General features: G+C 35.9%; 1 protein-coding gene and 1 long non-coding RNA gene across 2 annotated transcripts in view; one reads left to right on the forward strand and one right to left on the reverse strand.

Annotated features, from left to right (window-relative positions):
• TRDN (triadin) overlaps positions 1-23,080 on the forward strand; it is a gene marked incomplete in the record, with an annotated part of 469,162 nt that overhangs the window by 191,286 nt on the left and 254,796 nt on the right.
• Positions 1-23,080, reverse strand: part of LOC118856969 — a 62,853-nt gene that overhangs the window by 14,378 nt on the left and 25,395 nt on the right. Inside the window, exon 2 of the long non-coding RNA XR_005010899.1 lies at positions 4,900-5,077. This is a non-coding gene — a long non-coding RNA (uncharacterized LOC118856969). The remainder of the gene's footprint in view (positions 1-4,899; positions 5,078-23,080) is intronic.

The following is a 23,080-nucleotide window of genomic DNA, read 5'->3' on the forward strand; positions in this document are numbered from 1 at the left end:
AATAGTAAGTGGAAAAAAGTATAAAAGGAAGAGGGTAGTTGTTTGGGCAAAAAAAATGTGGGAAAAATTGTATCCCGTTATCCCCTTGAAAATTATTACTGTCTCTTCAGCAATAGCATCCCACTGGAGCTTTAGCACCAAGCGACTATATTCTTTAAAATTTTGCTTTCCCTCCCCCTGCCTTGTAGAAGAATTCATAGACACTGTTTTTACTTAATCCTCTTGTTCAGCCATTTTCTAGCACTCTTACTAGAGATTGGTTCACCTCAAATGGGCCCAAGGGATTTACAGCGAATCATAATAGACAGTATGCTTTACTTCAAGTTCAAATCCTGCCACAGAATTTCACTGGCTTAGTCATTATAGACAAGTTACTATCTTTCATAGTCTTAGTTTTTTCACTTGAAACATGAAGCAGATGATATTTACACTACTTATCTCATAAAGTTGTAAAGAAAGAGCTTTGAAAATCTAAAAGTGCTACATCAATCTTGAGTTACTATTACTGTTACACCTTTTTACATATAATGGTAAAAACTATATTCCCTTAGTCCCACTTTGATTTTCCTAGGGTCTCTAAAGTGGCTTCCTATTTCCTTTCATATCTCATTTTCTCTCTTCTAGTAATGAGGTTTGGGATCTCTCACTTAATGTAATTGTTCTTTTCTCCCTCTGCATCTAGTCCTGTATTTAGTGCTTCCATAGGGCAATCTCCCATACATACCTTTAAGAAAAACATTCGGGTTGTGAAAATCCAAACATGGTCTATCTAGCTATCATCTCCACCCATTATTTTTTTCAGCTTCTGTTCTAAGTTATTGGAATAAAAGTACAAAGTACTGGGAATTCTGGGTTCCCCAAGTAGCAAAAAAACATAGCAAGCCCTCTTTCCAGGTCACATTCTAGTCAAAGATACTCATCATACAACTTAAGATCTCCCGTATATAATATAAGGAAAATGCAGATGGTAGTTTTATGTGTTATCATAGCCAAATCTTTTGATGTGCTATTGGAGATGAGTCTTTTTATACTTACAAAGATAGGTCCTCACAAAATAGATACGGACTGTAAGGAGGTGAGTCAATCATGTGGCAAACATGAAGGATGGTCAACTTGCATACTCCACTGATGTCCTTGGACCATCAGGAAAAACAGACCCCAGTGATGAACTTATCAGAGGACAAAAAAATGAGATTCATACAAAAGGATAGGTATGAATGTTCACAAATTCCCATTGTTGGAGGGAATTCTCACATCGATGAAATTAAAGCTCCACTTTAGTATTAGAATATGTATGATGGTTGTAGTTAATGACTAGTTACGTTAGAACAAAGTGATCACTATTGATTTAACTGCATAGATGGGGAAGAATTTGTCAAGTGTTTCAGAATCCATTTGATTTAAAGAGTATGTTTGTAGATGAAAGCTTATTTATTTATCTTGCTACTATTTATGAGAAGCATTTCAATGGCAGGTACTGTAGGGACCATGTCATATATGGTAGCAAGTCAATTGATATGACACTAAACCATTCTGTGCCTTGTAGCTGTAGTGCTTGATGCAGGTCAGAGGCATAATCACTTCCCTTTCACTATGGTATCTACCATTTGTCCCAGTAAAAGACTTGAAAAAGCATTTCAGGGCAGGAAGGTAACACAACACATTTTAGATAACTTCCTAGAAATAAATAATCTTGTTATCTAAAAAGATGACAGGTTTCTAAGCATTGCAAATGGGCCCTTTTTAAAGATTACTTTATATAGTTCTGCAAAGGATCCTCCTGAGACAGGTGCTTAGAATTACCAGACTGATCTGATAAATGCAGCAATAATACACGGGCAGCATACAGAATTAGGCAAAAGTGAGGGGAATGAGAGGGAAATCTAGCACTCAACTATGAGAAAATATAATCCCCAGAACAAGTGCTAAATCATCCCTATGCTTCTACTTCTCACTCTAATCCCAACACACTTTCAATAAGGGTTGACATTTGCAGACTGTGAGGGTGTTCAAGATAAATGTATTAGTTTGTGGTATTTATCTAAATTAGGCCAATTAAAATGTCTAGCCACGCTGAAATAGTTTGGAAATATACAGTAAGTGATAGAATTAACTTACCATAGAAAGAGAGCAGAGCTTCTGAAGGAAGTTATGCTTTTTCTATTTATTTGTTTTGTTTTGCTTCCCTTCCCCCTCCCCTCCCTTTGAAAGCTTCTCTTGTTGAACTTCTGGTTGTCATGACTTCTGAAGGGAAAAACTTTTCTACTTCTTAATTGCTTATAACATGGTGTGTATGTTTCTTTATATCCTCATTGCCTCAAAATGCTAATAAGGTTGAGGTGTACAGGGTTGGGGCTTTAATGATACTTGCTTTGCCAAGAACAAGGGGTAGGAAACGTAGCCAGCATCTGTCAAGAGTTCAAAACCTTAGCAGGGTGAGAAAAGAGGGGTATAAAGAGAGGTTTTTTAATATCAATTTTTAGAAACATATAGTATTCATTTTTTGATTTCTAAGCAATTTCCCTCAGCATGGTACACAGGTATTTTGTGGCAAACCTGTGCTCAGCTCAAAATCTTTTATGGATGGCAGTAGACAATGGGCATAGATTTTTAAACCTTGATTAGGCACTCAGTCTTGACACCTTGGAGTCATCTTTCTTTGACACTTCCCTCTCTGCCATGCCCCTTGTTGGAGGTAGCATAGTATGGCAGGAGGAGCACAGCCTCTTGACTAAGGGAACCTGAGTTCAAATCTCATCCCTGGTTATTATCGCCATTTTGACCTCAGAAAAGATGCTTAATCTCCCCAGGCTTAAATTTATAGAGGCAGTATGGAGTAGTGAGTGGATAGAGCTCTGGACTTGGAGTCAGGAAGACCCAGATTCAAGTCCCTCCTGAGACACTTCCTAGCTGTGTACCCCTTAGCAAGTCACTTAAGCTCTGTCTGCCTCGGTTTCCTCATCTGTTAAGTCATATTGGATGTGATTCCCTCTAAGGGCGATTCTAGTTCTAAATTTATGATATTTTATCCCATCAGTTGCTGGGGTCTTGTTATAGAATAGTAGATAGGGTCCTAGACTTGAGGTTCAGGGATACCTGGGTTCAAACTCTGCTTTAAACGTTTATGAGATGTGTGAAATTATTTAATCTCTAAGCTTTGGTTTCCTCAACTGCAAATGAGCATTATAATAGCTGTTTGGGTGGCGGGGTGGACAGGGAGAGGGACGGGATGGAAAGAGGAAGATCGTTGAAATCTATGATTTCCTTGGTATAACAATCTCCTGGTAAATAATAAACTCCCCCTACCAGTGCAGGTCAGCAATCGTTCTACAATTTACTTGTGTCATATGATCATCATAGGGCTTATATGATACCTATGAAACACTTTGTAAAAATTAGTTGGGCAGCTAGGTGGTACAGTGGAGAGAGTGCTGGACCTGGAGTCAGGAAAACTCATAATCCTGAATTCAAATCTAGCCTCAGACACTGATTAGCTGTGTGACCCTGGGCAATTCATTTACCCCTGTTTGCCTCAATTTCCTCATCTGTAAAATGAATAGGAGAAGGAAGTGGCAAACCGCTCCAGCATCTTTGTCAAGAAAACCCTAAATGGAGTTATGATGAGTTGGACATGACTGAGGAAATGATTGAACAATAACAACTAATTATTAGTAGTTATTATTATTAAAATAGCATCTTATTTGTCTCCCTTTCTTCATTTAACACCACCATTGTCCCAGTTGAGGTCTTCTACACAGCTCACATAGTTATTATAATAATCTCCCAATTGCTCTCCTTGCTCCAAATATCCTCCCTCTCCAACTCATTTTCAATACAACTGCCAAGTAATCTTCCTAGGGCACAGGCCTGACCATGCAACCCAATAAATAGCTCAGATATCTTCAAGTGGATCACCATTGTCTTCATCATAACGTAGACATTCCTTAGACTTATTTAGAAGCCCTGCACAATCTGGCTTGAATCTACCTTCCCAGCCTGGTTTTTTATTATTCCTTTTCATACACTATGTGTTCCAATCAATTTAGATTACTACTACAATTACTTTTAGTAATCCCACTTCCATGACTCTCCATAGTCAATCCTCCATCCCTGATATTTGAATCTTTAGTTTCCCTCAAATCTCCTTTAGGTTTTTGTAACCCATCCCCAAATTACCTTATTTTAAAATGTATTTTGCATGTGGTATAGATTTTGTATATGTCCATATCGTATCTATGATAGAAGGCAAAATTCTTAAGGTTAAAGTCTTCCCCTTTTGGATCCTTCCTTTCCTTTATGGCTCAAGTCAGGTCACCCCTCTTCAGACAAGCCTTCCCTGATGTCCCAATCGAAAATGTTTCTCCTCCTCCACCAAATTTTTCCAGAACTCTTTTTCTGATCTCTCGATTGCTTCCATCACAGCCTGTTTTATAGTATATTGACTTATTTGTGAGGATGTCATATCATCCTTAGTAAAACATAAGCTCCTTGATATTGTCATTTTTGCCTTTATATCTCCAGTGTCTAGCATGATGTCATCTATGCACACAGTAATGACTTAATATTTACTGTATTGGCCAGCGCCTGCAAATGTCATGTTACAGGTCTGACCCTTCATTTGCCTTCAAAAAAGGTCTTCTTTACTGGAACTTGGGCCATCTGCATACTGCTTCCTGAACTAGGTCTCCAGGGCTGAAAGAATATCTAGGTGGTACAGTAGTTAGAGTGCCGGGTTTGAAATCACGAAGACTTAGCCTCACGGCTTCTAGCTGTGTGATCCTAACCAAGTCGCTTAGTCTTTACCTCAGTATTCGCAACTGTAAAATACAGATAACAATGGTATCTAACATTCAGGGTTGTTATAAGAATCAAATGTGATAATATTTAAAAAGCACTTACAGTTCCAGGTGCATAGCAGGCACTTAATAAATATGTAATCCTTTCTCCTATTGGAACAAGCTTTTATTAAGGCATCTCTCTTAGCTGTCACAGGTCTGTCAGGGACTTGCTGTAAGACAAGAGTCAATTTCTCTTTGAGTAACCTTTTGGGACAATTCAGAGCACGTTCCAAAACAGTCTGAAAAGGAACAAAAAAATAAAGAATAATTTGAATAGTTCCATGAGAAGCACAGAAAATTAAGGCTTAATCACAGAATAATCTCTGACTAATTAGGTGTTATTTATTAATGAGCCATGTCTTGTAATAATCTCATCTGTCAGCTAATAGTGGAGAAAGGGGATTTTTAAAAATTACAATCAGTCACATGAAAGCATAACCATATCCTGGCTCCGATGCTCCATCTGGGTGGTCTAATGGATAAAGCAGAGGCCTAAGAATGATGATACTAGGAATCTGTCAAGCCAGCTATTATAGCTAAATAACTATTCTCCTCTTCTAAACCTTAATCTGAAAAGGGGGACAACGGGATGTACCTGTCTTCAAAGGATTGACTATTTTGTCTTTGAAGCCCCTTAACTTTTTGGCAGGAAAAAAATGGAATTTAAAAGTAAAAAAAAAAATATATATATATATATATTTTATCATTATCAGCTATTCACCATAGAATTTTTCCTTATAAAGGTTTTTGGGTATATTTGTATAAATTAAAGAGAAATGTTAATGAATTTTGTGATTATTAATTGGATACAAATGGATATAATCAGATTGTGGCTTAGGATTTTTTGGCCTATTGTTATGTAGTATGATCAGAGATTGGTCATTTTCTAAAATATTCTTACATTTACATTCAGAACATTTTGACAATAATACTATGTTTTATTGGTAGTTGATAAGATTAAATATTGGCTATAATTCACTATACTTAAGGTAATGAATCCTCAGCTTATATAATAGCAATGTATGTTTATATAGCATTTTAAATCATCCAAATCCATTTCCTTTCAACAACTCTGTGAGGTAGGTTGGTACTGTGAATGCAATCCCATCTTATAGATAAATAACCTAGGCTTAGAAAAGGGAAGAGTTGCAGGTGGTACAGTGTATAATCAACAACCAATTATTAAGTACCTACTATGTGCTCAGAATTGGGGATACAAAGAAAGGCAGAAAACAATCTCTGCTCTCAAGAAGTTCACAGTCTCATAGAAGAGAATTGTGGGAAAAAAACCAACAAACAAAAGAATATAACAAAAAGCTATGTACAAATGAGATATACACAGAATAAATTGGGAGTGTTACAGTGGATAGAGCACCAGGACTGGAGTCAGGAAAATGAGTCTTCCTGAGTTCAAATCTGGTCTCAGATACTTACTAGCTGTGTGACCCTGGGCAAGTGTAATGGCAAGCAGGGTGGGACTTACATTTTGCTGTTTTTTGTTTTGGAGTGCTTCTCAGCATTAAGGCAATCAAGTGCCTTTGAGTCTTGCCTTTGTTTCAATCGGAGAGAGTCTTTGATTGAATCAGGAGTCTTTGATGACCTGCTTAAATCAAAGGCCTAGGTCACACGGGTTTAAGTTGAATGGTTGTGATGTCCTTTGACGCTAAAGAAGTGTATATATACTCTGAGGTTAGCATGTTGCTTGGGGCTCACTCATTGGAAGAGTGTTGGTGTGGAGACTTTGGGTAGCTGTTAAGGAGCCCCTGGCTTTGAAAACCCAGATGTTGGTGCTTCTCTCTCTGGTAACTATATATGTATTGCTGTGGTCAGACAGAAGCCTGTCTGTTGATATGTGTTATTTGCTCTGTTTATATAATTTCTGCTTGTAATTTCTATTTGTGTTTTCTCTGAAATTCAAAGTGCAAACTTCTTCCCCTGAACTAAGTGAATTTTATATATATATACATATATATATATATATATGCACATACACACACATATATGTTTAATTAAAATAAGATTATACATGCCTTAAAGTTGCTTTCCTTAGAAAAGCAGATCAAAGAACCTGTGCTAGCAGCCCTCCTGTATGCTGGTGTCATTGACCTCCACAGTAACTACAAGTAACATTGTTGTTACAGCAATTCACTTAACCCTGTTTGCCTCAGTTTCCTAATTTATAAACTGAATTAGAGAGGAAAATGGCAAACCACTTTACTATCTTTGCTGAGAAAACCTCAACTGGGGTCATGAAGAGTTAGGCATGACTGAACAACAACCACCACTGCCACAACAGCAATCTCAGAAGGAAGGCACCAAGATGAAGGAGCCTGGGAAAGGCTTCTTGCATAAGATGGGACTTTTGCTGAGACAGAAAAAAGCCAGGAAAGCCCAGAGGTGGAGATGAGGAGGGAGAGTGTCCCAGGTCTGATGCGCAGCTACTGAAAGTAGGAAGAGCAAGGAGGCTGATTTGACTTGATTGGAGAATATACAGAGGGGTACAGGGTATAAGAAGACTAAAAAGGTAGGAAGTGACTGTGTTATGAAGGGCTTTGAAAGCAAAATAGAGGATTTTATATTTGATCCTGTAGCTAATAGGGAGTCCCTGGAACTTACTGAGTGTTGGACTTGGAGTTAGGAAGACCTGCTTTGCAATCCTGCCTCACACAGTTACTAGCTGTGTGGCCTTGGGCAGGTCACTTAACCTCTTGGCCTCAGTTTCCTCACTCATAAAGTGAGGATAATAATGGCACCTACCTCTCAGGGTTATTGAGAGGCTCAAATGAGATAACATATATAAAGCTTTGTGCAAACTTTAAATCCTGTAGAAATACCATCTAGGTATTAGAGGTGGAACTAGAACACAAATCCCAATACTTGTTCCAAAACTGACTCCAAAGTGACTCCAAATCCACTGCTAATTCTAACATACCATGCTGCCTTTCCAGGTGCATCTGTTTGTTAATCAATTGAAATCCTACTATTTATCTAGCCATCATGGAGGACGTAGAAGCGATTGCTTCTGTTTTCTTGGTTCACTATGTACTTGAAGGGATGTGACTAACAAGAAAGCGTGAGGAAGAAAATTACACCAAAACTATGTAATTTAGCATAGGATGTATCAGAATATTTTAGAAGGAGTGCTGGAGCCAGAGGTTTTAAATTCAACTTACATTTGCAGTCCTAACTGATGACCTTTATAACCTTGGCTGATTTAACCTGCGAAGGCCTAAATCTATAAAATGAGGTGGTTGAAATAGATGGGCTCTGAGATGTCTAAATATAAAATTAGATGATGCAACTGAGGCACCACATTGTAAGGTGTGATATCAATGATATTGTAGCTCCGAGGAGAAGTATAAATGTCATAATTAGGAAGACTTCTTGGAAAATGAAGCTACTGTGTCCTCATCTATACCTCTCATCAGTTATAGTTTCCTTTTGTTATTATTGTGTTATTTGTTCATTCATTCATTTCAGTACAGGAATATGATTTCATAGGTGTAGGATGTCTCTGGTGAGGTAGTTTCTCTAAGAATGCATATCAGAATTTTTTCTTCATTTTTTTTAGCCATAGTTAACTAGCTTATTAAAAGATTGAATGACTTGTCAATTGCGCCCCCCCCCCCACACACACATAAAGTCAATATGTGTTAGAGGCAGGACATGAACCTAGGCTTTGATGACTGCAAGGCCAGTTATCTATTCATTAGGTTTGCAGCTTTATTCCCAGGTTCTATGCTTGCAGTAATTTTCGTGGTTATTACTATAATTATTGCTATTGTTAGGGCCCTAGGGGGTGCACTGGATAGAGTGCTGGACCTGAAGCCAAGAAGACTTACCTTTCTGAGTTCAAATCTGGTCTCAGACACTTTCCAGCTGTGTGACCCTGGGCAATTCATTTAACTCTGTTTGCCTCAGTTTACTCATCTGTAAAATGAGCTGGAAAAGGAAATGGCAAGCCACTCCAGTGTCTTTGCCAAGAGAACCCCAAATGGGGTTATGAAGAGATGGACATGACTAAAATGACTCTGTAACAACCACAACAAAAGGGTGAGCTGTCTCAGTCCATAAGGATGGATGTAAAAATTATTTTACACTTTTTACAGTTATGATTTAAGAAAGGAACTACCCGTACCAATGAGGAGATCAAATAATCAACAACTATTTATTGCTTACTATTTGCTGTGCACTGCTGTGGGTGCTAGGATACGTGTGTGTATGTATGTATATACACATATAATGAAACAAGCCCTACTTTCAATAAGCTTGCATTATAGTGAGGGAGACAAATACATATATAAGTGTATAAAGAATAAATACAAATGACTATATAGAGATCACAGAGATAAGTGAAATATCATTATACATGACAAAAATAAACATTTAATTTCCATTGTTTCAAATGAATCTTTAAAAACTGATTAAGTGCTTACTGTATGCCAGGAATGGTGATGTGCATTGGGAGTACAAATATAAAAGAGAGATAATTGTTGCTTGCAACAAACTTAAAGAAGATAATACATAGAGAGGAGTATTAGCCAGGGAAGGGTAAAGTCACCAGGAGGGTGAACAGAGCCACAGAGGAATCAAATGATACTTCTATTCCCAAAGTATTGCTAATAATATTGACTCGATTACTGTTTAGAGAATAAGAGGTTAGAAATCAGGGACAGAAAGACAGAGTACAAAGGAGAAAGAGATGGAAGGGGAGGGAGCAATAGGGGGAAATGAGAGAGAGAGAGAGAGAGAGAAGGAGGGAGGGAGAATATGCATGATGTCTGGGTCCAACTAGATGTAGTGAACAATCAGCTCAACTTCATTATGGGAGCTAGAGACCTAGTTGGAAGAATACATGGCTTAAAAACAAATACAGCTGGCATCAAGATGATAACTCCTAATATCCTACAGTTATTTGCTTCCAGCACAGTGTTCATATGTTGTAGTGCCCATTACAATTCATACAGGTATATTACTTAATTCATTATCTCTCAAATCCCAACTCTTTCTTATTTATCAAATAACTATTGCCATATGTTTGATGTGCTACTTTCTGGGAGAATTTTGGCACCTAAAAAAACTACCTCCTACTTTAATCCATAGTGATTAGATTATGACTATTTGTCTCCATGCCAAGACTCATTTTATGGTAATTTGAATGACATACATGAAATGAGACAACATTGAGAATGTAACAGATCTTGCTCAACTCTCAACAAAACGATGACAACATTTTACAGGAAGTCATCTTGCACAAATCAAAGATGTGTCTCATATTGCCTATCAGAAGCAGGGTGGCCTAGTGAGTAGTAGGGTAGTGTAAGTATAGTGCATAAGGGTGGGCCATTTGTAGCTAGTAAACATCCAAGTGAAGCCAAATCAGATTAAATTATATTTTAGAAATGCTTAACAAAATTAATAAAAAATATAATAAGCATAATGTTAATTTGTGGTTCTCTCAGTCTATATGTTACCCACAAGGATCTGTTACTACTGGAAGAGTGGAACTAGAGTCAGATGACCTGGGTTTGGGTCCTGTCCTTGAAACTTACTAACTCTAAGACCATGGCCAAGGCTTTCTTTTTAACTGTTGTGGGAACCAAGCAGCTGCATAAGAATTTATAACGATGAAATTATGGATCATTGATATATCATCATCATCATCAGATAATCAATGGATAAGTGTTTATTAGTTGTCTATTATATGCCATGGCACCATGATAAGCATTTAACATACCAAAATGAAACAGCCTCTGCCCTAAAGAAGCTTATCTACTGCTTTGGATTTTAAATGAAAGTGACTGGTGACATGGTAGATATTGTAATGGATTTTGAGCAGCAAGACCCTGGTTCAAATCACTCCTTGCCCCTGGAACCTCTTCTCTTTTTCTTTAAAACTATTTTTAAAGTGTAATTTACACATCAAAAAAAGAGCATTTTCCTACATACAACAGAACACAACTAAAGAATTCTATATGAAACTGTGGGCCTCCATTTCATATTGCTTGCTGTAAATGTATATGTATACATAAGTATATTGACATCACTTGTTTTCCTATCATCTCTCCTTTCCCCCAACCCACCCAAAGGGCCACACCTCACAAATGGAAAGACAAATAGAAAGACAGCTCCAAGAAGAAAAAAAGGCACTAAAACAACATCTATTCACCAATTTAAACCATTTAACAATATATGTGGTATTCCACATCCATGATTGTCCTCTTCTGCGAAACAAATGAAACAAACAAAGAAGCAAGAGAACAAACAAAAAAAATAGCACAGGGAGGATGATGCATTCTCATATTACTTCACATTTAAACTTGATTGTTATGGTTACATAGCATGTAGTTTTTATTTTGTTGTCCCTATTCTCATTTCTATTTATATTGTTCTAGTCATTATGTATATAGTTCTGGTTCTTTTTTTTTTTTACTTTGCATTAATCAGTTCAGTTGTCTTCTGAAGCTTCTTTGTATTCTCCATATTCATCATTTTTTCTAGCACAGCAACATGACATTTATAAATAACAATTTGTTTAGGTATTCCCCATTGGTGGACATTTACTCTGTCTCTAGCTATTTGCTACAAAGTTATATTCTTAAAGCACAGGTCTAATCACCCACTTGCTGAAGATTTTTCAGTAGCTCCCTATTGCTTCTGGGATCAAGTCTGAGCTCATCCACTTATCTTTAAAGCCCTTTGTAATTCAGCTGTAGCCTACTTTTCCAGACTTATTCTTATAGCCAAACTGTCTTTCATGCATAACATTCTATTTCCCATTCTGGTGTCTTTTTTGCAGACTTTCATTCTTTAATGAATTTTCTTCTTCCCTAAACACCTTAGGACATTTTGCTTGCTTCAAATTTTATCTCAAGCATTTCCTACATGGCACTTTTCTTTATCTTTTCCAACTGTTAGTGCCCTGCCTTGAAATTACATTCTATTTATTTAGTATATATATTGTTTCTATATGTGTACATTTTGCCCTCTGCCATGCTCATTTATGAAATATAAACTTCTTGAAGTTATACAATAATTTAGTCTTTATATCTCTATTACCCAACCTAGCCCAGTGCATGCTACATATTGTTTACAGCTTTAATAAATTTCATCCAGTTAGGAATTAATTCCCTTTACGACATTTGCTCAGGGTGGGACTGAGCAGTAGGCCTGAAAAGATGGACTTAAATCTAAGTCTTCTAATACCAGTATTGGTTCTTTATTTCCTTCACTGCATCCTGAGCCATCTCTAATTGTTCTTATCTATATCTGGCCATTTAATTCAGATAGCTCCAAAGGAGAAAGTGAGTCTGGTGACTTTGCACAGCCCTCCCTCACTTAAATCCAATTCACTTGCATGTCATGACATCACCTCTCTGATGTCATGGTACTCTTCTAGAAGGAAGGACAAACAGCAGCATTTCTTTATTTACTATGTCATGTTTTCTTTCTGTCTGGTACATAGTATTTAATAAATGTTTGATGATTAAATACAATCTTGCCTCAGTTAACTCATAAATCAGGTGACTTGCACAAATGATTTAACATCTCAATACCCCAATACCCTTAATAACTCATCTCAAAAATGGGGATAATAATAGCATCTATCTCATAAGGTTTTGCTGAAGATCAAATAAAATGATCCTTGTAAAGTGCTTTGCAAACCTCAAAGCATAAAGTTAACATAAGCTGTAATTATTATTTTGTGTTTTACTAGTATGAATAATTATTTTGAAAGAAATACATCAACAGTGTTCTAGCACATATTAAAACAGTGAATATTTTTGTTCTTCTAATCACAAAATAATGTCAATTTTAAGTTAGCAGCTACAATTGAATTACTTGCAAATTAAAAAAAGATAACATGTTCATGAATGTAATTGGAATATTAAATGTATAAAAATGATTGCTAAAATGCTAAACTTTATAGTTTGTTGAACTTGATTTGAGACTGATCATTTTGATTTAAATAACTCTTCTCTAAAAATTTTTATTCCAACTAAGAGAATTTAAAGACTGTTTTCTTCCAATTGCCAAATAGAAGGCTACTCTTTAATTGGGCCTCAATTCTATGAATTTTTTGTAGGCTTTTTTCTTTCTTTCTGAATTTCCCACAAATGTGTAGTTTGAGATTGAATACACTGTATTAACCTGAATGTGCCCTTCTTACTTAAGAAAGTCATTTATACAGTGAAACAAATCAAACTCCCATAGTTTTGTGCCCAAAGTAGAAGTGTGGAACACAAAGAGTTAACCAGGACATCAATGGCAAACTTCTGGACTCACTGAAGCGAGCAAAGGGTGGCACTGACAAACTGAAGCTAGGACACAAGGAACATCAGCAGGATTCAGGAGTAAATGACAAACTAGGGCATTTAGGTCAAAAGTAAAGGGACCAAAGCCCTGGATTAGCCATGGTGGTGCCAGGACACCAGCCAGCAGTTGAGGAATTGAGCAGGCAGATTGAATATAGAGCCAAGAAAACAAGGAGAGATTAAGCAGGATTTGGAATAGGAGACGTGAACAAAGTCAAAAACAAAGCAAAGCTTTTGGAGGTCAATTGCATGCTGATGGAACTAGGGAGTAATCATGCTCTTTAGCCAGCCAGGGTAACCTAACATTCATCTCTCTTTTAAATTATTTTTAAACTGTCAATAGCCTATTGGACTGAAAGCCCAATGGTAGCTATGTGTCTATCACTATATCCTTATTTACTTATTAAGAATTAATATGTGTGACTTGACCTCTTTTTTTAGCATATTTGCTCTTAAAAACAAAAACAAATGAAAATTATCCAAAACAAACCAAACGAAAACAGACTTTATGCTACAAGTATAGACTGAGACCAGTAGAGCAGCTTTTATGATCTCACACTCCACTTGCCAAAGCAAATGATAGTTTTGAGATGTCCAAATGGGATGGCAAAAGGTGCCAAATTCATTTTCCTTTTTGATAAGAATCAAATCCCTGAATGTGAAAATAACAACGTGGTTCTCATATAATATCTGATATTTAAAGACTAATTTCCTCCTGCATTTTAGAGCAATGGAAAAGGAAACCTAGCACAAAGTTCTAATGACATGCTCAGGGCCATAGAAAGTTAGTGTTGGGAAAAAAATCAGACTCTTAATAGTCTTTTTTTCCAGGAAATTATATATTTACTGAGTGTCTATTGCATAGATATCTCTCCTAAAACCACAGTGGCAAGTTAAAAATAAATGAATTACAAAACGTTGTTCCTGCTTTTCAAGAAACTGTTTTCCTTATTTTTTGTTTTGTTAGGCTTTCCACCATTTGGGAAACAATAATATATTTTTTTCTTTAGACCCTTTAAAGTTTCACAGCCCTTTCCAATAAAAATATGAAAGAAGGCATATAAGCTTCTTAGCCATCATTGGTGGTGTTGTTGAGCTTTGGTCAACAAGAGAGAGATGTTATGGAAATTCTTTTATTCTATAAAAAAATAAAGTAAATAAATATTTGAAAAAAAATTTAAAAAGAAGTCAGTATGATCACAGGTCATTAAAGAGAGAGAGAGAGAGAGAGCAGTTATGGCATGGCATCCAATGGCATGCTGTGTGAGAGAGAGTGACCATTTCTCAGAATGATGAACTTTTGCCCCACTTGAGTTAGATTTTGATATTCTTGAAAGCACTTTTCTTTGTATCCCTAGCACTTAACATAGTCCTTATCATATAGTATGTGTTTAATTAATGCTTGTTGACTAACTAACTGAATGAGTTGGAAAAATTCATGCTCTGGAAAGGAGCGCTACTTAGATAGGACTCTGTGGTTATGGGAGTAAAAAAGTCCAGTGATAGTTGTACCACATTGTAGCTGGTGGAGAACCAAGAAGTAAGGGGTAAGGATAGTGGTATATTAGAGGAGAAAACTTACCCAGCATAATATTGGTGCCCTGTGACAAAGCCACATTAACCCTATGCTATTTATGTCTCTGGTCCCTCAAACTTCAGGTGGACTTGATGGTATGATAAGTATGATTGGTAATCTAGTTTCTGACTGAATTTAACCTATTCAGTCTTTAAGTTGGCCACAATAAAGAAGACCCAACCCTGAGATTTTTGTTCTTTTGTTTTATTGCCAGCAATTACTGTGACAACAGATTTAGAGGGAACAGACCTCAGAGGGGCCAAAGCTTCATCATAGTGGATAATCTGATGAGCTACTAAAAAAGAAAATAGACTCCAGACATTTTTAGTCTAGAGTCATCAGTCAAATACTTCTCTCTAGCTTTCTCCTTTTGGGGAGAATCCTAAAACTTTAAATTAAAACATATGCAATAAGCCCCAAAGAAGTTGAGATTATTAATATTTACATAGTCTGTAAAAATGTCATGGGCTCTTCAGCTTTAATGTAGTGATTTTATGAATGTACAGAACAACCTGATTTTTAGGAAATGATGAAACCACTGTAAAATGGAGAATTCTGAAGCTTTCAGTCATTGGAAGTCATAGCTGACAATTTTTTTTCCCTCTAATTTCCTCACCATTGTGTGTGGCCTTTCTCTCTCTCTCTCTCTTTTTAGCTTGCACAGACTCTAGGTTATATGTCTTGGTTTTAAATAAATAACCATAATAAAATAAATTAATTATTAATACCAAATCTGAAAATGTAACATTCTGACAGGAATGATTACATTAGGCTATTTAGTCCAAGTATCCAGTGATAAGACAATGTAATTATTGGGCATGCTATTTCGATTACTTCGTTTATCATTGATAAACAGTGACCTTACTATGCTTAAAATTTGTGTTGCATTATCAGTAATAATCAACATAATTAAATGTGTAATGGTTCATTATCCATATGTTTTCATAAGCCATTAGACAAGTGTTTAGTTTGTTCTTTGTGTGTAGGGTAATTTCAGAAAGCGCCTTGAAATGTAAATGTAAGAATATAAGTAATTGCTCAGTGTTTGGAAAGACTAGGTGGATAATGGAGATTTCTGCTCTTTTTACAATGTGTACTTTCATTTTTAGTGATTGCTGGTCATATGTATTAAGGGGCCAATACATTAAATATGCATCTTAGGTGGTGGCAGAGTAGATTGACCTTGGAGTGAGGAAGACCTGAATTCAAATCTGGCTTCAGAAACTTACTAGTTGTATGATCCTGGGCAAATCAATGAAACTCTGTCTGCCTCAGTTTACCCAACTATAAAATGGAGGAAAAAACAGCACTTACTTCACAGGTTTATTGTGAAGGTCAAATTAGATAATATTTGTAAAGGGCTTACTTACCATAATGCCTGGCACCATAATGATAGGCACTTAATAATTGCTTGTTTCCTGCCCTTGTTCTTCTAAAGAATTTGTAGTCTGTGATTCCATCTAAACAGGAGTAAAGTATCAATTCAAAATCTTAAATTCCACCTCATTTTTTTGACATGCCCCAGATGCCCAGAGACTAAAATACTTTGCCTTAAATTATACTCATGCTTCACTTCCAGGGGAGAATGAAGTAACAGTTGAGCTCTTTTCAGGCTTTGGAAAATTCTGAATTGTTCAGAAATGGTCATGCATACAGGGAAGAATAATGGGATGGTATTGGAATAGGTTCCAATTTAATATAGCTGTTGTTAATATTCCAAATTATAACATTTAGTCCAATCATGAATGCGTATACAAGTGCATTGTGTGGCAGCCTGATGAGAACATAAATACAACTGAATGCACAATTAGGGGAAATGTGAATATGTAATGCAAAAATGAGAAGCTATGCTAATATGGGAACTGATAAACAAACCAAAGGTAGAACAAAAGGAAATAATAACACAGAATGATAGCAGTAAAAATATATTACTGATATCTCTCTTGAATGATTTAAATGAGATGATACTTTTTAGTCAGTTTTTTGTCAATAAAATAATGATAGTTGACATAATGCCTTAAACTTTACAAAGAATATTACAGAAATTGGCTCATTTGACCCTCCCTACATCTCAGAGATAAGTACCATTTAAATCCATGTCTTACAATTCATGTTCTCTTATTTAGAGTTGCAAGTATCCACAAATACTATCTAGTCCAACTGCCCCTCATGACAGATGAGGAAACAGAGGTTCACAGAATTTAAATGACTTTCGATTGTGACTCAACAAGTCAAAGTCTGAGCAAGACTTTGAACTCATGGGTTTCTGACCAAACCTAGCACTCTATCCACTAGGCCACACTGTCTCTCAAATATGAAAAGCAGAAAAATGTAATGGACCACTATCGCAATTATGATATTCACACAACATAAATTTTACTAATTTAGAGTGCTAAAATATTTAAGAGATGGAAAAGTCTTGAAAATTTAACTGATCAATAATTTTAAAAGTTTGATTAGCATTCCTGCTCATCAACAAGGTTAACAACCTCTTCTTTCCATTTTAACCCATCTTCAAAAAGAATATTCTTGTCCATTTTCTGTTGGCAATAAAATAATTTTGAATATAATTTTGAAATCCCATGTAGCATCTAATATTATGAAGTGCTACCATTGGTTGTAAACTTTGGAGTATAAGTTTTGTCTCTTTTTTTGAAGAAGTTGTATGAAAGCATTATGAATGTTTCCTTTTTCTGTGACAATGCATATTATTTTACTCACACAAAGCTATGGAACTTAAGTATGGGCAATGATAACTATTGTAAGCTATTTTGATCAATTCCAATCCTTTTATGTGACTCAAAATGAATGCAAACATTGAGAAACAAACAGATAAGCAGCATGGTACAGGGTGCAGAGCCAAGGAGACCCGAGTTCATCTTGCTCTGCCACAAAGTAGTTATGATTTTGGTCAAGTCAGCTCCATCATTTTGGAGCTTTGGTGTCCTCATCATAAAAAAATATGGGGATGAATTAGACAGTTTTGAAGGTTCCTTTCCTGCTTTAATATTCTATGAATATTCTGTGTATAGATACTGAATGTTTTAGGCCACTGAATAGCAGATTTAGCAATTCATATACAGCCTGTCACATTTAAGAAGCTCTGTAGATGGCTGAAATGTAGTTCCAATTAAGCTTCTCTACTTAATGGAACTAGTTTTTTTCCAGCTTTGACATTTAGTTCAATTTATCCACTAACTATGGATAAAGGTGGGTAATGCTTCATTTTTTTTTTCACTGAAATGATCTGTGTCCCATTTGTGAAGGATTCGGTAAAAGTACCCAGAGGGAAAAATGAATATTTTCCCTCCTTCTGTGAACGGAGGGAAAAAAAGGGCAAGCTTCATCAGATTTTCTGTGTGTGGGAAGTATTTCATAGGCTTCCAGGGGCTAAGGGTATTAGAAATGTTTAACTATGATCATGATTTACCATCAATCACAAATCCATGCCATAAATTGATCCTTTTTTAATGTCCTAAATGTTTTCATAAAATCTTGACTAAAGCTTCATTGAGTTTGCAAGCTCCATCTCTCAGGTTAATTTAGCATGACCCAACCTTTTTACTTTCCAGAATTTCAGCAATAGCCCTAGCTGCAGTCATATATTCGGCAAGATTCTTTCCCCAACTTCACTGTGTTCCATCTAATGTGACTGTAGAAATTTCCCTATGTGATACAACTGTAAATGACACATGTATTTCCCTCTGAATGGGATATTTTATATTTTACCTCTTTTATCCCTCCTCTCTCTACATTTGCCAGCTTTTTTTATTTATCCCTATATTTAATTTAATATATATCCATATTTGTCACTTTTATTTTGATAATATGCTATATTACTGGATTAAAAACTATTAATTACCATAGGACTTGGGGATAGGGGGAGTCATGGTCAAAGCATCATTGATCTAAAGCTAGAAGAGACACCTGAGATTATTGCAGACCTCTCATTTTACAGCTGAGAAAACAGAGGTCTTTAAAGGTTAAATTGCCCAAGTTCATGCAAGAATTTAGTATATAGAACCAGGGTTTGAAACTATCACCTCACCTCTATCAGGTTTGAGATTATCAAACAGAACCATCTTTGTAAAAAAGTTTAAATAAGATCTTTCTTGGAAGATGGACCAGTGACATGATTTAGCTTTCATAAGCACTTCAAATTGAGGCCTAGTCTCTCAGTTTTGTGCAGACTCTAGGATAATGTAACTTTAATCAATGTTAAACATTAAATATATACTATATTAAAATCTGTGGAATCTATTAAACCTTACAAGGGAGATTATTATGGTTACAAGTAAGTACTTATTAAAGCCTAATTTCATGTTTGCTTTGTTCTCATAATACTCTATGGAAATGAACGGCAAAACTACTGACCTCTTTTTCTGACCTCAATATATCACTAGAACCAATGAGCATTGTACCAGGAGTAAGAAGGGTTGAGCTCTAGTTCTGATTCTACCACAAATGAAGTATATGATCACTTAAACCTCAGGACCTTGTCCTCCTCCTCTTAAAACAGAGTTAGACTAGATGACCACAAAGCCTTGACACAATGAGATTTGTATATCTTGACAGTCTCACTACTTCAGTGACATTACTAATTTCTGTTATAAACAAAGGCTCAGAATCAATGGGAGAACATTCTGCTCTTAGATGAATCACACATCTTTTCCCTAGTCAGTCTGCTAAAGGCAAATGATTTCCACTTCATAAATTGGAGAAGAGGAGTTGGGGAAGTGGGGTGAAGACACTTAGTGATAGCACCTTTAACATATTTTATCAAAAGAACTTATGAAATATTTATTTGTCTACTATCTCTTGCTTTTGCTTCAAAGTGAATAGGCAGATATATAATAAGAGATGGAAATATTAGGGAAGCTTTTTATCATGAGGCAAAGGAAATCTTGTCAGGAGAAACATATTGGCCTAGGGGATGCTCTTTGATCTGTAGAGATGAAGCTTTTGGTGCCTTAAATGCCCTCATACTCAGGTCATGTAGCTAATTTAAATGAAATGACCCATTTGCTTTAAACTTTTCTGAGAACATAAAAAAGACTTGACAATTATTAGCAATAAGTACCACATCAATAGGGTAAAAAAGTCGTGTAATATCAGTCTTGTCTTTAGAACTTTCTCAAGCGCTGCCTTGACAAAGATTATGTAGTGCATTTGTCGCTAGCCAATAGTCAATCAATAAAGGCTCAGTACCTGGCTAAGTAAACTTGGACAAGTCTGTTAAGTTACTGGTTTGGGCCTTAGTTTCATCTGTAAAATAAAGAAATAAGATTTGATCTGACTAGATCTGTTAATGTGATTTTTGCACTGCCCTGAGACACATCACTTCCAGGAATAAGGGATAATCCCATTGCACACTGCCCTGACCAGACCATATCTGATGTGTTACTTTTGGTCCTGAATACTATATTTTAAAAGGGACATTAATAAACTGAGTATGCTGGTTGAAAGAATTGGGATAATTAGCCCAGAGAAGAGAAGGGTAGTGAGAGAGAAAAAGAGCACAACAGACATCTTCAAGTACTGAAAAGTATTAGGCTTCTTCTGTTCAGCTTCAAATGATGAAAATAGGAGTAATGCATATGGAGCAAAGATATAAATATAGGCTTGATGTCAGGGAAAGTGCCCATGTACACAGATGCACACACACATACAGACAGACACACACAGAGATAGACACAGACACACACACACACACACACACAGACACACACACACACCCTAACAATTAAAGCTATCCAAATACTGAGTGGGTTGCATTGGGTAGTAGTGGGTTTCCCATCATTGGATATCTTCAAGCAAAGGTTTGAAAATGGTTTATTGGAATATTATAGTATGGAATAAAGGAAGGCCAAAACAGAAACAAAAATAAAACTATGAGGCACTTGCAGCAAGATAAAACTCCCAGTCAGAAATTTCTCTTGTGTTTCCTATTGGAATGAAGACTAATCCCAGGATATAGTTAACATATTTTTCTTTTCATATGGAAGTCCTATGCTTTCCTTGAACACAAGGCTAGTTATTGGGGATTTTTGATCAAATATGGAGTAGGCTTATGTCAGATGAGGTCTCTTGCAGTTCTAAGCTTTTATGCATGTGTAACAATGGCATGGTTGCATGTGCCAGTATGTTGGGAATAAACAATACCAGATTCTGAGAAAAGCACAGTGATTGGGACTATTGAGTGTCGTACTTAATAGCTTTACACACTTCATTAAATTATTTTATCATTCAGGGCTATAAAAGAATTATGATTTCAGTGCTATAGATGTAAACACCATCATTATAGATCACAATTCCTACCTTCTTGAAGAAACCATTTCTCGCATCTTCATGTAGAAAATGTGTATCACATGATATGTCTCAGAAATATATCACCTGAACACCAACATTTTTGTGATTAGTTGGCTGGATCTTAGATAAAAGGAAGTTCATCAGTTGAGTGTGTTCTCACAATAATTCTAGCCTAGTAGGACTTGCTAGAATTTGTGATTATTAGTATAATATTGGTTAAAAGGGATTCAACTCCATTTCATGATGAGGTCATAGAGGGAGATATTGGAGACCTGAGGACTTATTGTCCAATAATTGATTTATAAAAACTTAAGGTATCAAGAAAATATAAAAGTATTTTTAGTGCCAATTTAAGTAGTAATGAAAGTATGTAATAGATTAAAAAATTGTTTCCAACACAAATGATTCAAATTTTAGACATTCAGACGCTTGAAAGGGTCAAGCTTCAGTTACCTGAAACGTTGACTAATCCAGGATAATAAGTAGTGTATGTGATTTTGACTGTGATCCAAAATTCATCACTGAAGGAATTCAAGGTTATTTTTCAGTTGATTCTCATTAATATGTATCTATTTAAGGAAATATATGAAATTAGTAAAGAAATCTGAGTTATGGAGCATTTAAAAGACTTCATTTTATTACCTTCGCTTAAAGAGTTGCCCAGTAGTAATCTTTAGGAAACTTTGTGTTGCAATGGATATGTAAACAACTGATAAACAAATAATTCTTATGTTGAAATGAATGTATCCAAAATGTTTAAACATCCTTGAAAATCATGCTTTACCTGCATGAAGTAATCATTTTAAAGAATCCTCCCAAAATTCTATTAATACTAATAATTTTACCCTCTCTGTGAAATTTTTTTTACTATATTCATTCTGGCTGGCAAATTCCTTTCTTGTGTGAAGGTCTTCAGAGGGCCCTGTGATGTCTCATAGGCACAGGATATAGCAGGGCTTACAAAGAAAGGAACGGAAAAGCATTTATTAAATGTTTGCTGCATCCAAATTTCTATGATAAGGGCTACAAGTACAAATAGAAAAATTAAGATAGTTCCTACTTGTAAGGAACACGCTTTCTAATCTGAGGAGCCAGCACATAAAGGAAGGTTCATATTTATGATCATTTTAAGGAAGCTGAAATGGCTCCGTAGTAATTAGGGAGAAGGGCAGATGGGAAGGCCCTGAGGACCTTGGGCAAGTGAGATGGACTCCTATGAAAACAGACAGTATATCAAAGGCTCCCAGAGAATCAAGTAGAGACAATCTCTATTGTCTTAGTGTATTTTTGCCAAACATTTTGTGTCATCCTGGAGAATTAGGTTCATTGTCTTTTGGAGATATTATAGGAAAAAAAATGAATGAAAAGCTGAGGAGTTTTTTCCTCCCTAAAACTCCAATCACATCACTGAGACTTAGTAGAAAAAATTAGATGTCTCTCTTCTGCCCTTCCTAATTTTTCTTTTGAGGAAATTTTTTGTTTTGAAGAATGCTCTATTGGATTCCCAATCTCCCAGTGTCTGTTTACTCTGAGAGTTGACTATTAAATTTTAAATCAAATTTCTGGTTGTTCTAGTCCAAAAGCATGGCCAATTCCACTGTCTTAAAACAAAACTCATTTTATATGTGCACTTTTATATACCAGTTCATTTTGAATGAGTCTTTATTCCAAAGACAAAAACTTTTTAAAAACCTTAAAAATTTTATTTAACATTTTCCTTGGAGTGTGCTCACTAGTATCCAGGAGCAATATTTTATGTTTTATGCATATTTGAATAGTCCCAAAGAACAACCTGTGGGAATGTAATGACTGGAAGAAAACCTGTTACAAATGTAGTACTAGCTCTATTCAGAAGTCCTTAGGCATGCAGGAGGTTTCTTTTCATAGCTCTAGAAGAGTGCAAATGCAAATTAGAATGTTCTCTTTCCTAAACAACAAAGCCACAGGATTCAGTTAATTCTAAAGAATTCTAAAATGGGAGAATCACAAGTAAGCAATCAGAAAAGTTGACATTTTACTAATACCTGGTTGTCATTGAAATG

Source organism: Trichosurus vulpecula, chromosome 7, assembly GCF_011100635.1.
Source record: "Trichosurus vulpecula isolate mTriVul1 chromosome 7, mTriVul1.pri, whole genome shotgun sequence".
NCBI classification, from domain to species: Eukaryota; Metazoa; Chordata; class Mammalia; order Diprotodontia; family Phalangeridae; genus Trichosurus; species Trichosurus vulpecula.